The sequence below is a fragment of the Bufo bufo genome, chromosome 2 (assembly GCF_905171765.1).
Source record: "Bufo bufo chromosome 2, aBufBuf1.1, whole genome shotgun sequence".
Taxonomy (NCBI): Eukaryota; Metazoa; Chordata; class Amphibia; order Anura; family Bufonidae; genus Bufo; species Bufo bufo.
In genome coordinates this window covers 29,683,432-29,700,599 of record NC_053390.1, presented here as the reverse complement: position 1 = coordinate 29,700,599, position 17,168 = coordinate 29,683,432, and the positions used below count along the sequence as shown (strand labels likewise).

At 42.2% G+C, this 17,168-nt stretch overlaps 1 protein-coding gene across 1 annotated transcript in view; it reads left to right on the top strand.

Annotated features, from left to right (window-relative positions):
• LOC120991269 (oocyte zinc finger protein XlCOF6-like) overlaps positions 1-17,168 on the top strand; it is a 73,535-nt gene that overhangs the window by 32,838 nt on the left and 23,529 nt on the right. The gene's annotated exons all lie outside the window — the stretch shown is intronic.

The window sequence follows — 17,168 nt, the reverse complement described above, 5'->3', positions numbered from 1 at the left end:
TCATAGAGGACTCTTTGGGTCTACAGCTGTCTAGCTGCAGGGGACTCTCTAGAAATGTATGAGATACTTTTAGCTATAACATGGCAGATGTATATTTTTTCTTTCTTATCAATTTTTCAAGACACAACTTTTCTACTTTAAATTTTTTTTTAAAGAAAGCTAAAAGGAAAAAACTTATTGCTAAAATTAATAAATATTTTTTATGGATATTAAAAAGGGGTGAGAAATCTGTGTACGTAATCTGCTGTACTATTGCTAAAACTAGTAACTATAGCTGTAACGTTTTAATTTTTTTAACTTTATTTTTTAATGCAATTAGTCAGGGCAGGAGGGAGTTAATTCACAGTCGGCAGGCTCACAGTTGATCCCACAGCTAGCAAAGAGGGGCCCTCACATCAAGAATAGCGCTCCCCTGCCAGCTTTTTCACTTTACACTGAGATGGATGGTTGTAGCACCCTGCTACAATGATGCCACGCAGGGAGACTGCTTTGGCTGGTCACAGACATACTTAGGCCCCTTTCACACGGGCGAGTTTTCCGCGCGGGTGCAATGCGGGAGGTGAACGCATTGCACCCGCACTGAATCCGGACCCATTCATTTCTATGGGGCTGTTCAGATGAGCGGTGATTTTCACGCATCACTTATGCGTTGCACGAAAATCGCAGCATGTTCTATATTCTGCGTTTTTCACGCAACGCAGGCCCCATAGAAGTGAATGGGGTTGCGTGAAAATCGCAAGCATCCACAAGCAAGTGCGGATGCCGTGCGATTTTCACGCACGGTTGCTAGGAGACGATCGGGATGGAGCCCCGATCATTATTATTTTCCCTTATAACATGGTTATAAGGGAAAATAATAGCATTCTGAATACAGAATGCATAGTAAAACAGCACTGGAGGGGTTAAAAAAAAATAAAAAATCATTTAACTCACCTTAATCCATTTGCTCGCGTAGCCGGCATCTCCGTTTGTCTCTTTTACTGTATAGGACCTGTGGTGAGCATTAACTATAGTTCAAGGACCTGGGATGACGTCACTCCGGTCATCACATGGTACGTCAGATGATCTTTTACCATGGTGATTCACAACATCTCATTGCACAACATCTCAATCACTTGATTGTGGATGCAATGCGTTTTTCACTGAAGCCCCATTCACTTCTATGGGGCTAGGGCTGCGTGAAAAAAACGCTCATGTACACAGACCCATTGAAATTAATAGGTCAGGATTCAGTGTGGGTGCTATGCGTTCACATCACGCATTGGACTCGCGCGGAAAACTCGCTCGTGTGAAAGGGGCCTTATACGTCGGGTTACAGTTAAGTGCCCATCGCCACGACGTATAAAGATGTGCGGTGGTAGGCAGAAGGTTAACATTTTCATCTGATAGACAAAAGATCTTTCTTTGAAAGAAGATTCCCAGAGAGATCTATTCTCCGTCTTCTGGTTTTACGGAACGTGTATGGGCATATGGACTAAATTGTGTAGAGCCGTGTGTCTGAAACGGATGTTCACCAGATGTTTGTTCAGCTGCTGTTCAACTTACTTCTATCTAAAGTGTATGTTCACCTTTAAGCTTTACATTGGCCAATGATCAGGGCAATTATAGGTGTATTCCTAGAAATGTTTGCTCCTGATAATTGCTGGAAATGGCGGAGAGGCTACAGCAGAAGGAGTTGCTTCAGACCCCATCTCTAGCAGCATCCTCCGTTCGGAATCTTGAGCCTCATATTAAATTGCCTGACCGTTTTCAGGGGATCGTAAGCATTTTTTGACATTTAAGGAGAGTTGTAAACTTTATTTTCGTTTACGCCCACACTCTTTGGGTTCCGAACAACAAAGAGTAGGCATTATTATCTATTTGTTGCAGGGAGACCCCCAAGAATGGGCTTACTCTCTTCCCACGGACTCCCCTTGCTTAGCTACTGTTGAAGCGTTTTTTTAGGCTTTAAGTGTTCTCTACAATGAACCCGATAGGTTGGCTGTAGCAGAGTCTCAACTAAAGTCTCTTAGCCAAGGAGACAGACCTGTGGAGGAATATTGCACCAAATTTCGGAAATGGTGTGTTGTCCTCTGGCTGGAACGATCCAGTACTTAAGTGTCAGTTCAGGTTAGGGCTCTCTGAAGACTTGAAGGATATGTTGGTCAGTTACCTCCTCCCTGACACCTTAGAGCAGATGATGACTTTATAGAAGAGTAATAGTGGCTCTCAGCAGATGATGACTTTAGCTGTCAGACTGGACCGACGTATAAGGGAAAGACAAAGAGGAACTGACGTTTCCACAGGTGGTGGTTAAACCTGACTCCTAACCCTTGAGAGTCAAATTGGAAAATCATCCCGAATAGCCCATGCAACTCGGAATGACCATGAGGGATCAAAGACGTCAGAGGGGTGCCTGCTTTTATTGCGGAGAATCGGATCACTACCGTAGTTATGGCAATGTCCTAAAATTCCTCCCTCCAGAAGACCTCTGCGTCCTGATGCCCAGAATGATTAGTTACCCCCTAAGGAGGTTCAAGGGAAGATTTTGTTACCTGTGACTATTTCTTTTGGTTCTTGTAAAGGGTCTGGGAAAAAGCATTTATTGATTCAGGGTCTGCTTCTAATTTTATTGACCACAGAACACATTGGGGTGCCCATTGTGCCTCTTGTTAATCCCATTCATTTTATTGCTATTGACTCCACCCCTTTAATGGGTGGAACAGTAGAATATTGTACCTCTGAGGAGACCTTGACTCCATACGGAGTGCGGTTCTTTTCTGGTATTAAAGAATTTACCCGTGGATATAGTTCTCGGCATGCCTTGGCTCCAGGTTTATAACCCAGTCATCAACTGGTCCAATCGTGAATTAGAAAAATGGGGGTTAAAATGTCAGTCTTGCTGTCTACCTGTTATTAAGTCTGGAATCACTACGGAATCAAAAACCCTTCCCATGTACATTAATGACTTTGCTGATGTTTTTTTCCATGTCTGATGTTTATTTCCTTCCCCCTCATAGACCATATGATTGTGCCATCAATCTTACTCCGGGATCTAAGTACCCTATGGGTCGTATTTATAACTTGTCTGGTCCAGAACAGAAGTCTATGAGGGACTATTTAAAAGAGAGCTTGCAAAAAGGACATATTAGACCCTCGGTGTCTCCTATGGGGGCAGGGTTTTTCTTTGTTGGGAAAAAGGATAGTGGACTGAGACCTTGTATCGATTATGGAGAGTTAAATAAGATTACAGTTAAGAACCAGTACTCTTTGCCTTTGATTCCAGACCTGTTTAATCAAGTTCTTGGAGCTCACTGGTTTACTAAACTTGATCTGAAGGGGGCCTATAATCTTATTTGAATTAAGGAGGGGGACGAGTTGAAAACAGCCTTTAATACTTCTGAGGATCATTATGAATATTTTGTTATGCCATTTGGTTTAAGTAATGCTCCGGCAGTTTTCCAAAATTTTGTTAATTACATTTTTAGACAATTTATTGGAAAATTTGTAATTGTTTACTTGGATGATATTTTGATTTATTCACCTGACTGAGATTCTCACGTTATTCACACTAGACAGGTACTGGAGGTTCTTCGGGAGAACTGATTATTTGCTAAAAACGAGAAGTGTATATTTATAGTGCATGAAATTAAATTTTTGGGATATATCCTCAGACCCCAATCCTTTAAGATGGATCCGGGGAAGGTGTAGGCTATTTTAGAATGGGTAAGACCCTCCTCTCTTAAAGCGTTACAACGCTTTCTGGGGTTTTCTAATTATTATCGGAAATTTATTAAAGTTTTTTTTTATTATTGCTAAGCCTCTCACCCTGACCTAACCAAGAAGGGTGCGGATCTTGTGAATTGGTCGTCAGAGGCCACAGAGGCTTTTGAAACACTCAAGAGGTGTTTTGTTAAAACCCCAGTATTAGTCCAACCAGACCAAGAAAGGCCTTTTGTGGTTGAAGTAGATGCCTCCGAGGATGGGGTAGGGGCAGTACTCTCCCAGGGGTCATCAACTCTCACTAATCTGAGACCTTGCTTGTTCTTTTCTCGTAAGTTCTCTTCTACTGAGAGAAATGATGACATTGGTAATCGAGAGTTACTTGCTATTAAATGGGCCTTTGAGGAATGGTGTAATTTTTTGGAGGGGGCTCAACATCGTGTTACGGTACTTACTGATCATAAGAATTTAATGTTTTTGGAATCTGATAAACGTTTGAATCCAAGACAGGCTATGTGGGCATTATTCTTTACACGCTTTAACTTTTGCATTACTTACAGGCCAGGTAAAAATGTCAAAGCAGATGCTCTATCCCGGAGTTTTTGTGATTTTCAGTCTCCTGCCACTCCTCCAGAACCTATTTTGCTGGCAGGTATCATTGTGGCTTTGGTCTCCTCCGATTTGATGACCGAAATTACTGCGGAACAACACTTGGCTCCGGTACAATCTCCTAAAGATAAGTTGTTTGTCCCTGGTCATTTGTGTCCCCGACTGTTAGGTGAGTGCCACAATTCGGTTTTTAGTGGGCATCCAGGCATTAATGCCACCAAGGAACTAGTTTCCAGATTTTACTGGTGGCCCACCTTGTCTAGAGATATCCAGTAATATGTATCCTCATGTGAGGTTTGTGCCAGGTCCAAAACTCCTAGGTCCCGTCCGGTGGGTGAGTTGTGACTACTGCCTATCCCTAGTAGACCTTGGTCCCTTATTTCTATGGATTTTATTAACGACCTACCAGTTTCGGAAGGTAAGTCGGTTGTATGGGTAATCGTTGACAGGTTTAGCAAAATGGTTCATTTCATCCCTTTGTCAAAATTGCTCAATGCTAAGACTTTAGCTTCTCTTTTCGTAGATAATGTAATACTTCTACACGGAATTCCAGAGAATATACTTTCGGATAGAGGCGTTCAATTTGTCTCAAAATTTTGGAGGGCTTTTTGTCATAAATTTAATATCTCTCTGTCTTTTTCTTCGGCCTTTCATCCGGAAACCAACGGTCAAACTGAACGTTTAAACCAGTCTCTGGAACGGTATTTGAGGCGTTACATCTCCAACAACCAACAACTTTGGGTGAAGCATTTGTCCTTGGCGGAATTCGCCATTAATAATCAGGTGAACTTGTCTACTGGTATCTCTCCCTTCTTTTGTAATCATGGATTTCATCCACAATTTAGTTCTTTCTCGCCGTCTTCCTCTCAGGTGCCTGAAGCTTATTTAGGAGTTAAAGAACTGTGCACAATCTGGGCCCAGGTTCAGTTGAACCTGAAAAAAGCCCAGGAGGATGAAAAGGTTAATGCTGACAAAAGGCACTCTCGAAAGGTAGATTTTGGGTTGGGAAACAAGGTGTGGTTATCCACCAAAGATTTGTGTCTGAAGGTACCTTCGGGTAAATTGGCACCTCGATTTATTGGCCCTTATGAGATTATTGACATCATTAATCCTGTGTCTTTTAGGTTACGTTACCTGACTCCTTTCACATTCATAATATTTTTCACAAAGCTTTACTCAAAAAGTATGTGTTTCCTGTATCTCCGGCACAGGAATCCCCGCCGCCAGTACAAGTTGCCGGTCAACTAGAATATGAGGTCTCTAGAATCCTTGATGTGAGGAAAGTTCGTAATTCTTTGCAATATTTAGTTCACTGGAAGAGTTTTGGTCCAGAGGTCCTTGGGTTCCAACGAATAAAATGCATGCTAAAAGGTGGTGAAGAAATTCCATTTAGCTCACCCAGAAAAACCAACTCCAGTGATATTGGGTCCGGTGGCCCCTTGTGGAAAGTGGGGAGTACTGTAACGGGGAGCCGGTGACGCGCTATCCCTCTGCAGCGCCACCGGCATCCCGCTCATGAGGAGGAGCAGAGACGCGGCCGTGTCTCCATGGTGACAAGAGGGCGGGGAGGACCCGGGCATGCGCGTCTCCTCGGTGCGGCCGGCGTCCTCCATCTCCTAGACAACAAGCAGGTGGGGAACTGAGCGCCGATGTTAATGAGTCAGCGCTCAGGTGTACTGAGAGGTTGAACATGGGTCATGTGACGCTGGCCACATCATGTGACCCATCAAGAGGACCTATTTAAACAGGTAACCTGCTGGCCAAAGTTGCCTGTAATTGGTCTTACTACCTCACTAGCGTATCCTGCATGTGCGACTTCTGTCTGTTTGACCTCGGGATGTACTTGACTCTGACCTGGTGTTACCCCTTGTACTGACGCAACCTCTTGGCTCCTGACCTCGGCTTCTACTTGACCCTGACCTGGTGTTGCCCCTTGTACTGACGCGACCTCCTGGCTCTTGACCTCGACTGTATTACTTGATTTTGTAGTACCCCTTGTGCTAGTGTTACCTCCTGAACCTTGTCCTTGGACCCCTTGCTTTGATTGCTATTATGTACCAGCCTGGGAAGCTCTTGCTTCTTTGTGATCTGTCTTATTCTTTGTTTTTCCGCTCTTTAGCCCCCTGCACGTACGTAAGCTAGGGACTGACGCCCAGTTGTATCCCGTGCAAGTTTCTTCACGGGGTGTGCAAGTAGGTAGGCATAGGGGTGTGGGTGGAGATAGGGCTGCACTTATCCTTACCTATTTGTGACAACTGCCCTGTGTAAAGGTGCCGCCGATTACCAGATGGTTACAAAAGTGATAGAGATGTGTGAATATCTTTCTTCCATTGATTTTCTTATATAGTTACTTTAAGCTGCTTCTTCCTTATCTAAGCAGTGCCTTCCCCTCCCCTATTTGCTCCGAGCTGCCTGTATCTCAGCAGTAAGGGGAGGGCATGACATGGAGCTGTGTGCTGAGCTCATCCTGACTTCTCCCACAGATATGTACAGAATGGGCTGTGGAAGAATGTGTGAGCCAATTACTTAGCTAGATGATTCACATATATATTCAGTGCCTTTAAAAAAGCACCTCCGTGCAGTATTAATGTTAGTAAGACTCCATTATAACATGGCGCCGATGCACAGATGTTTACATTAAAGGGATTCTAAAGCGATGTGCTAATGTCAGCTAAACCTAACTAGCCTATTCCTACTTTTTTCTATGCCCCCTTTATGCCAGAAATCTAACTTTTATAATATGCTAATTCGCCTCTAGGAGCAGGGGGGCGTTGTTCCTGCTCCTAGAGGCTCCGTTCTCCCACCTTTGTCGCCTCCCTCCAAGTCCTGATTGACAGGGCCAGGCAGCGCTCGCATCTGTCTGCCAGCCCTGTGATCTGGTGAAATCTTGCGTCGTTCAGTATTCAGTGCAGGCTCGGTGAGGAAGCTGGCAGTCTGCAAGCGTCTTTCCCTCACTGCACCTGCGCCAAATGCTGAACGGCGCAAGATTTCACCAGAGCATACCTGGCTGACCTGTTACATGTGCGCTCGGCAGCTGAAGGCATCTGTGTTGGTCCCATGTTCATATGTTCCCGCATTGCTAGAAAACATGATTTAATACATGGAAATGAGCCTCTAGGAGCAACGGGGTGTTTCCATTACACCTAGGGGCTCTCCTCTCTCTACAACTGCCGCACCCTTTGCATTTTGATTGACATGGTAAGGTATGATGACGTTTAATGCTTGGGCCTGTCAATTAAAGTGCAGAGAGTGCAGCAGTTTAGAGAGAGCAGAGCCTTTAGAAGTAACAGCCACGCCCCAGTTGCTCCTAGAGACATATATTTAATCATTTTTTATTTTTTTAGCAATGCGGGCACATAGGAACATGGGACCAACACAGATGCCTTCAGCTGCCGAGCACTCAAGGAACAGGTCAGCCAAGTTCATACGTACAAAACTGCTGACAGATGCCCTTTAAAGGAGTTATCCGACTCTCTGCAACCGATGACTTTTCCACATCCAGAACAATTCAAATATAAAAGTGTTTATCCAATACGGTGAACGTCGTAACGGAAATAAAAAAATTTAATCGCCAATTGACTGTTTTTTGGTCGCTTCATCTCCGCAAAATAATTGAATAAAAACTGATCAAAAAGTTACACACTCTCCAAAATGGTATCAATAAAAATTACAGTTTTCCCCACACAAAAAAAATTAGCCGTCACAGAGATCCATAGACGTGAATAAAAAAAAGTCATGGTGTTGGAATATGGCGATGCAAAGAAATAAAATGTAAAAGTTAAAACACAAGAAAACTATAAAAACATGGTACCACTGAAACTGCACTGACCCACACAATGAAGGTAACAGGTCAGTTTTAACACATAGGGAACACTGTAAAAAGAAAACCTATGAAACTGTGGCAGAATTCCATTTTTTTATTCCAATTCCACCCCATTTGAAAACATTTTCCAATTTCCCACTACATTGCATGCAATATTCAAAGACAAGCCCTCATACAACAATGTGAAAAGGAAAAATAAAAAAAGTTATGGCTTTGGGAAGGTAGAGTGTAAAAAATGAAGAAACAAAATGGGAAATTGCTTGTCAGGAAGGGGTTAATCTCTTGGATAGAGGCACTGGGGCTGCTTGGGTTTGATCACCAAAATTACTTAAAGGCATATTCTGTTTAGAAAAAGGCTATCCCCCTACCCATCGGCTACCACTTTAAGGTTAGGGTTAGTATATTAGGGTAGAGTCTTTGAACTGGTGAGTGCCAAGCTGTTTATCTTCTTTACAATTCCTTTCTGCTTGGACTACTGCACTGTGTATCCGGTGTCTTCCACCATCTATCTACTCAAGTCTACTGTCTAGATCTCAGAAACTTGCAGTCCAGTTGCTTCCTGCAGCGAAGGCCAGATCACTGTACAGTGGTTAAATGGTAAATATCAAAGGACCATAATAACACCCTTAGGATTTGCCCTACCTCAAACTGGTTAGTTGGCTCAGTGGGTCCACACTCGTTGATCCATAACAGTAAGCTTATGCCATGGACCCGCTGACCCACTCCAAATGAACCTGCCAAAAATGTAACCATCAGGATTAGATATTGTCCTATATACATGAGGTGTCTAACCATATGGTCTACTGCCACATCCACTGCCCCTGATCGGCAAGTTGTCTCTTCTGAAGGAACCGGTTTCAGATTGTCTCCACCTCCACATTATGATGGTGACACAAAGTCTTGCTGTGGTCTTTTTAAATCAATGCATCTTTTATTTTGAGCTATTGTCACAACAAATTCCATCTGATCGAGTAGACATCATTTTTCCTCATCTGGTCGAGAGACACCCTGCCATTGGAAGAGTGGTCCAATTACAAGTAACTTGCAACGTTTCTTGGACTCTTTCCAGAGCATTCTTTAGGAACCTAGATGCATCCTCGGTGACCTCCTCCATGTTACGTCTATGTCAAAGTTCACGCAATGTCCAATATATAATCTAGTTCTGGACCCTGGCCTGAAATAATGAGGCCCTGATTTTTACCTTCTGAGAAGGGGCTTTTGCCTCCCAGGATGAAACCATCCCTTTCCCCTCATCAAGATATTTACAATTATAAAAAATAGATTTAAAAAAAGCAGACATACAGTTGTGTTCAAAATAATAGCAGTCAGACATCACTAACCTGATCAATCACTGTTTTTGGTAGAAATAATATTTCTACATGGCAAATAATTTACTAGCAGGTGTAGTAGAGTAATAGAAACCCAACAGACCCAACAGTCATGATATGCATGCTGCTGATTCTCTGTAACTCAATCACTTATTGAAAGTGGCATTTCAAAATAATAGCAGTGTGGAGTCCAATGAGTGAGGTCATTAATTCTTTGAAAAACAGGTGGCAATTATTGCCCTTATTTAAGGAAGGAAGGCAGCAAAATGTTGTACATGCTGGTTACAGTGCATTTCTCTATGAAATTCTGAGGAAAATGGGTCGTTCCAGATATTGTTCAGATTAACAGCGTACCTTGATTAAAAAGTTGATTGGAGAGGGGAAAACTTAAAGAAGTGCAGAAAATGATAGGCTACTCAGCTAAAATGATCGCAAATGCTTTAAAATGGCAACCAAAACCTGAAAGACGTGGAAGAAAGTGAAAAACTACCATTAGAATGCATAGAAGAATAGCCAAAATGGCAAGGACCCAGCCAACAATCAGCTCCAGGAAGATCAAAGAAGGTCTAAAGTTACCTGTGAGTACTGTTACAATGAGAAGATGCCTATGTGAAGCCAAGCTATCTGCAAGAAGCCCCCGCAAAGTCCCACTGTTGAAAAAAAGACATGTGCTGAAGAGGATACAATTTGCCAAAGAGCACATTGACGGCCTAAAGAGACATTTTGTGGACTGATGAAAGTAAGATTGTTCTTTTTGGGTCTAGTGGCCTGGAGACAGTTTGTCAGATGACCCCCAAACACTGAATTCAAGCCACAGTACACTGTGAAGACAGTCAAGCATGGTGGCGCCATCATCATGATATGGGGATGTTTCTCATACTACGGTGTTGGGCCTATTTATCGCATACCAGGGATCAGGAATCAGTGTGAATACATCAGAATACTTGAAGAGGTCATGCTGCCTTATTGTCACGGCCTATGGTGTGTTTTGTGACACTTTCCTCCACTTGTGGTTGCGCGTGGCAACGTGTGGTATTGTGCATGTGGTGGCAGTGTCTCGGCCTTCTGGCTGATCCCCAGGACATGGTTGCCACGCATGCCGTTGCCGGTGGTAACAGGTGGAGTGTGTGTTTGTTTGTACTTTTCCCCTTTAAGTAGCTTCCATCCCTTGCCTGGTATTGGAAGGGTTAATTCCCTTCCTAGTGAGTGAACACTGGGTGTGTCTGTGTGTGGCTACTTGGGGCTATTTAGCTCCTGCTGGATGCCAGTAGTCTGAGGGGTACTCCAGCCATGGTTTATGCTAGAGTCATCCTCCTGGTTTATTTACCATCTATCCAGTGAGGGCCACCCTTGTGGTCATAAGTTATGTTTAGACTTTATTGTTCTCATGTTATTATATGTCTAGTGGTGTCTCTATCTTTATTGCAGCTTATGGTCCTGGGTTCCTGTGTGATGTGTGCTGTGTCCGTTTAAGTTGTTGTGGACAGCAGTACTTGTGCATGGGTTCCAGGCTATGTGTCTGTGGCAGGTAGGTGTGGTACTAGTCTTACTTACCTGCCATTGCCATATGCTGTATTTGTTCCCATTTCCTTTGCAGCCTGGCCAATGAGACTCCTGTTGATCCGTGTCTAGGAGGAACAGGTCGTCTTACCCTGCTCCTAGTCCAGGGCTACCCTGAGGGCTAGTAGGGACCCTAGGTTCCGGTGTATGAGCCCTCCTACGCCTAAGTGATTCAAAGGAAAGCAAAATCTTCAAACATTTTTCAGTTTACATAATGAATGTTTGAGTTTGTAAAGAAGAATACAAACACTGCTATTTTTTTGAACAGTCTAATATTCCCTTTTCTTCTATTTTTTTTTTAGAGGAACACCACAAATTTTATATTTTTTTCTTCATGTTTTGATGTGGAATAGAATGTGTAGTGTTCCCAATGCATTTGTGTGTATGGAAATAAAAGCTATTAGAAGGATTTTGAGCTTTATTCACTTTTCTAAACACACTGCTATTATTTAAAACACAACTGTATATTGTCTATACTGACCAGCTGTATTAAACTATAACGATCTTCCCATCGAGGGAGGCGGGTAGCACAAGAAGAAGTGAGGCACCTGGGGCAGGAGGGGAGCAGAAGGTGCAGTGAAGCACATGGGACAGTGAGGTACCTGGAGCAGAAGGGGCAGTGAGGCACATGGAACAGTAAGATACCTGGAGCAGGAAGGGGCAGGGGGAGCATACAGATTTTGTCCTTGGTCAGATGTGAACTCAGGACCCCAGTGCTGCAACTACTGAGCTGCCCAAATCTCAGCTCTAAAACAGCTGTATGACAGTAAGTTGCAGACAAGTTGAACAACAATTATGAAGCTTGTTGTCCACAGATACGTTACCATGTAGCCCCAGTTATTCACCTCTCTGTGAAAAACATGGGTTTAAAATATGGAATTTCCCATATTCCAAAAAATAATATAGTTTCTTTTGATCTGATGAGTTTTAGAATTTAATTGTTTTACAATATATTTTCCATAAAATCATTAAAATGACTTCTCTCCTGTGTGACATCTCCGATGCTCCATAACCTTCACTTTAGTAATAAAACATGTCTAACTTTCTGAGCATGGAAATAGCTTCTCACCTGTGTGAATTCTCTCATGTCTTAAAAGACTTGATTTAACTGTAAAACATTTTACACATTCTGAACATGAATATGGCTTCTCTCCTGTGTGAATTCTCTTATGTGTAACTAGATACGATTTTTCTGTAAAACATTCTCACATTCCAGACATGAATGTGGCTTTTCGCCTATGACTTCTCTTATGTGTAGCAAGACTCGATTTTTCGGAAAAACATTTCCCACATTCTGGACATGAATACCACTTCTCTCCTGTATGAATTTTCTTATGCCTAACAAGACCTGTTTTTATTCTAAAACACTTCCCACATACAGAACATAAATATGGCTTCTCTCCTGTGTGAACGCTCTTATGTTCAACAAGACTTGATTTTTGTGTAAAACATTTCCCACATTCTGAACATGAGTATGGTTTCTCTCCTGTGTGAATTCTCTTATGTTTAACAAGATCTGATTTTTGTGTAAAGCATTTCCCACATTCTGAACATGAATACGGTTTCTCTCCTGTGTGACTTCTCTCATGTTTAACAAGATTTGATTTCTTTGTAAAGCACTTCCCACATTCTGAACAGGGGTATGGCTTTTTTCCTGTTTGAATTTGTCTATGTGTAGAAAGACCAGATCTTTTTGTGAGTTCTTTACCACAATGGAAGGCTGTACCCCCTTTCTGACCTATAATTGTTGTAGTGATCTGTGATTGGTCAGGAGAAGGTTTCTCGCGGTTCGAGGGATTATATGATAGATCTGCACTGTGAAGTCCTGGATGTACATTATTGAGGTTTTCTCCAGAATATCGCTGCATGATATCTTCATCTTCTGCTTTATAATTTAGTGATAACATGAAGCTTCCTTCAGAATTTTTACTGGGATTTTCTGTTCAGATAAAAATCAAAATTTGTGCTTTCCAAACCAGAGTAGACAAATTTATAACATTCCAATTAGACTGGAAGTGGCTCCAGCAAGAAGTACAAGTATACAGTAAAGGTGGGTTTAAACTGCCCGATAATTGGGCAGATTATCGTGAGTGAACACTCGTTCCCGACAATCTGCCCATGTCGCCGATCACCTGATGGCACACCAATTATCTTCTCTGGGCAGCAGATTGTGCTGTCTAAACAGCAATCTGCTGCCCAGAAACAATGATTCTGTATGGAGCGAACGATCGCAGTAGCAATCCCTTGTCCTCATACTGCGAATGAGATCGCTGAAAGTAAATGCTGCTTCACCAAATGAAGGAACGATTCATTCCCGACAATCGGCTGTACATCGGATTGTCTAAACCCGCCTTAAAGGGGTTATCCCATGACTAATGTAAAAAATAAAAATCAGAAGTCATATGGTAAATCACAACCTGTTTCTAACAAAGCTAGAACCAGCCCTGTACCTTACATGGATCCAGAGATCTCCACATTTATTGCTCTGCTAGATTTATATCAAGCTGACAGATAAAGGGAAGTGTCTTTTCTGCTGCAGCTCAGGGCTCAGGGGGCGTGTCCACGTTCTCCCTATCACAGCTCAGGAGGCAGTTGAAGGATAAAACTGAGCATGTGCGACCATCTCAGTGAGCAGGACAAAGAAATAAGAAAAAATAACAAACAGCAGGTGGAACTATACAGATACATTTTATGGAATAACTTAGCGGCTATGCTAAATTTTTTATTACACGCAATTACAAAAGTATTCAGATCCAGGTGCTGGTTTGAAAACTGTAGAATATTTTTCGTGGGACAACCCCTTTAAGTCAATCATTTTGAATGCACTTCTGGCTTTGGTTCAAAAGACCAAAAACTGCATATTTGATTTTAGCCATATAAAGCTTTTTCATAACGCTCTAGCAAAGTTCAAGATTTTGGTGTACACTCAGTTACCACTTTTATGACACAAATAAAGCTAAAAAATTTGAAAAAACAACCATGTCTGGCAATCAAACCTGCCTTCTGCCAACACATGTGGCCCTACAATGCCAAGTGGAAGTCACAATAATATAACAAGCAAAATATATATATATACAGTACAGACCAAAAGTTTGGACACACCTTCTCATTCAAAGAGTTTTCTTTATTTTCATGACTATGAAGGCATCAAAACTATGAATTAACACATGTGGAATTATATACATAACAAACAAGTGTGAAACAGCTGAAAATATGTCATATTCTAGGTTCTTCAAAGTAGCCACCTTTTGCTTTGATTACTGCTTTGCACACTCTTGGCATTCTCTTGATGAGCTTCAAGAGGTAGTCCCCTGAAATGGTCTTCCAACAGTCTTGAAGGAGTTCCCAGAGATGCTTAGCACTTGTTGGCCCTTTTGCCTTCACTCTGCGGTCCAGCTCACCCCAAACCATCTCGATTGGGTTCAGGTCCGGTGACTGTGGAGGCCAGGTCATCTGGCGCAGCACCCCATCACTCTCCTTCATGGTCACATAGCCCTTACTTTCAAAGTTTTCCCAATTTTTCGGCTGACTGACTGACCTTCATTTCTTAAAGTAATGATGGCCACTCGTTTTTATTTACTTAGCTGCCTTTTTCTTGCCATAATACTAATTCTAACAGTCTATTCAGTAGGACTATCAGCTGTGTATCCACCTGACTTCTCCTCAACGCCACTGATGGTCCTAACCCCATTTATAAGGCAAGAAATCCCACTTATTAAACCTGACAGGGCACACCTGTGAAGTGAAAACCATTTCAGGGGACTACCTCTTGAAGCTCATCAAGAGAATGCCAAGAGTGTGCAAAGCAGTAATCAAAGCAAAAGGTGGCTACTTTGAAGAACCTAGAATATTACATATTTTCAGTTGTTTCACACTTGTTTGTTATGTATATAATTCCACATGTGTTAATTCATAGTTTTGATGCCTTCAGTGTGAATCTACAATTTTCATAGTCATGAAAATAAAGAAAACTCTTTGAATGAGGTGTGTCCAAACTTTTGGTCTTTACTGTATATATATATATATATATATATATATATACACACACACACACACATCACCACATTCCTCAACACAAATTGCATTCATTATTAAGTAGGACTCTCAGACCTGATCAAGCTGGTGGATTCATTAGACAAAAAGCCATGCCACAATGCTCACCTATAGAGGAACTGATAAGCACTTTTTCATCTACCTCCTCCCCTGCTGCTGCTCACACATTTCAAACATGCTCAGTACAAGCTGCATTCTCCCTGGCTGTGTAGTGAGAAATCCCACTTCTTTCCACAGTTTCAGTGTGGTATTACAGATTTTAATTCCATCTTCTGCTTTTTTTTACTGCAGCCTGTACTGAGCATGTGTGAGACAGCAGCAACGGGGGAGGAGGTGCACTGAAAGGAGCTAGTAAAGTAAACTATAGATGTACGGAGACTGAATTTAGCTTGTCAATACAGGAGTCATGAGGACTCTCACTCTCTAGCTGGAGTCATAATATGCTTATTGTTCAAAAACTGTTACACAGCCATTCTGACATGGAGTTTCAAAGTAAGTACACCGGCCTCATCAGTTACAAGAGATCTATTTAATACTACAAGCAGTGTGTATTGTGGAGTCTAGTGAGAGACCCTATTGGTATGGACAATCTGATTATGAGCACAGTCTAGATTTAACAAGGTGATGTGCCATGTTATAAAGTACACGCCTGGATCCACGGACATGACAATGAGGTCTGTATAGTCTAATGGCCGCACAGTCACCAGATCTCAGGTTTATAGACATCTTTAGGATACAGTGGAATAGACAGAGTGAGGTCATCAATCAGAATCTGTAATAAAGGTTTCCAGCACCTTGTTGGGTCTATTACAATAAGAATTCAGGGTGTTCTAAGGGGAACGAGGGTCCTATCAAGAATTAAAAAAGTGGAGCTAATGAAGTGTCCTGTGAGTGCAGGTGACCATCACCGAGACGTCTGTGTCTGTACAATAATCACATGTGACATCGGAGCTTCCTGATAATCATGGAGCTGAAGACTGGAGTACTCCGTAAGGAAGGAAACAAATACAACGACCAAATATCTTTAACCCCTTAAGAACCAGGCTGACCATGTCTGGTAGTTATTTAATGACCATGCACTTCTTTTTGTATTTTCATTGTCACATTCTAAAGACCTAAAACTTTTATACTTTTCTGTCGATGCAGCTGTACGAGGGCCTGCTTTTTGTGTGAAGTTGTACGTTTCAATGGCGACATTTACATGTAATTTATTGTTCAGCTTGTATTCAATTTATTTGTTGAATGAACACAAAGTCCCAGAAATTGTAGTTTTTACTGTTTACCATGTATTTTTGCACTTTAAAACATATTTTATAGGAAAAAATAGCAATTTTATGTACTTTTGCATTCCAAGACCCAACTTTTTTCTTTTTCCAGTGACATAAATGAGGACTATCTTTTTTTTTTTTTTTTTGGGAGGGGAGGAGGTGGGGGCGGGCTGGGGATGCTGTCATAAAGGGAGTTTAACCTCTTAACAGTCAAATTAAATTGAACAAACTCTCCCCAAAACATCACTTTTTAAATTGTTTTATTAATTGTTATATATGTCTAAGTAAATATAGTTGGCGCACAACTAGTGCATTTTTAGTGACATAACAATTTTTTAGCCTTAAAGGGGTTATGCAAGAATGAAAGACTGCCCCCACCCCCACCAACCACCCCCACCCTGCAGAATCTGTAAAGGGAAGCTTGCTTACCTGCTTCCCATTCCTTCTTCTCTGGACCTGTGATGCTTCGTTGGGCTTCAGTGGTGTCAACATCCGGTTTGACATCACCGCAGCCAATTACTAGACGCAGGAGTGTCACATGGTTACAAGGGGAGCCTGACACCGGCACGACTGCGGTAATGTCAAACTGGATGTTGACATCGCTGAACTCCTGAGGAGCATCTAGGCCGGGAGAAGAAGGAGCAGGAAGCCGGCACCAGGGAAGCAGGTATGTAAGCTTCCCTTTGTAGGTCCCGATGAATGGGGGGTTTGCCAAAAACTCTCCCAATCTTGCCAACCCCTTTAAGGACCAGTAACATTTTCCCCTTTGGTGTTCCAGTGGTCACAACTTTTTTACTTTTTCATCAATTTAACTGTATGAGACCT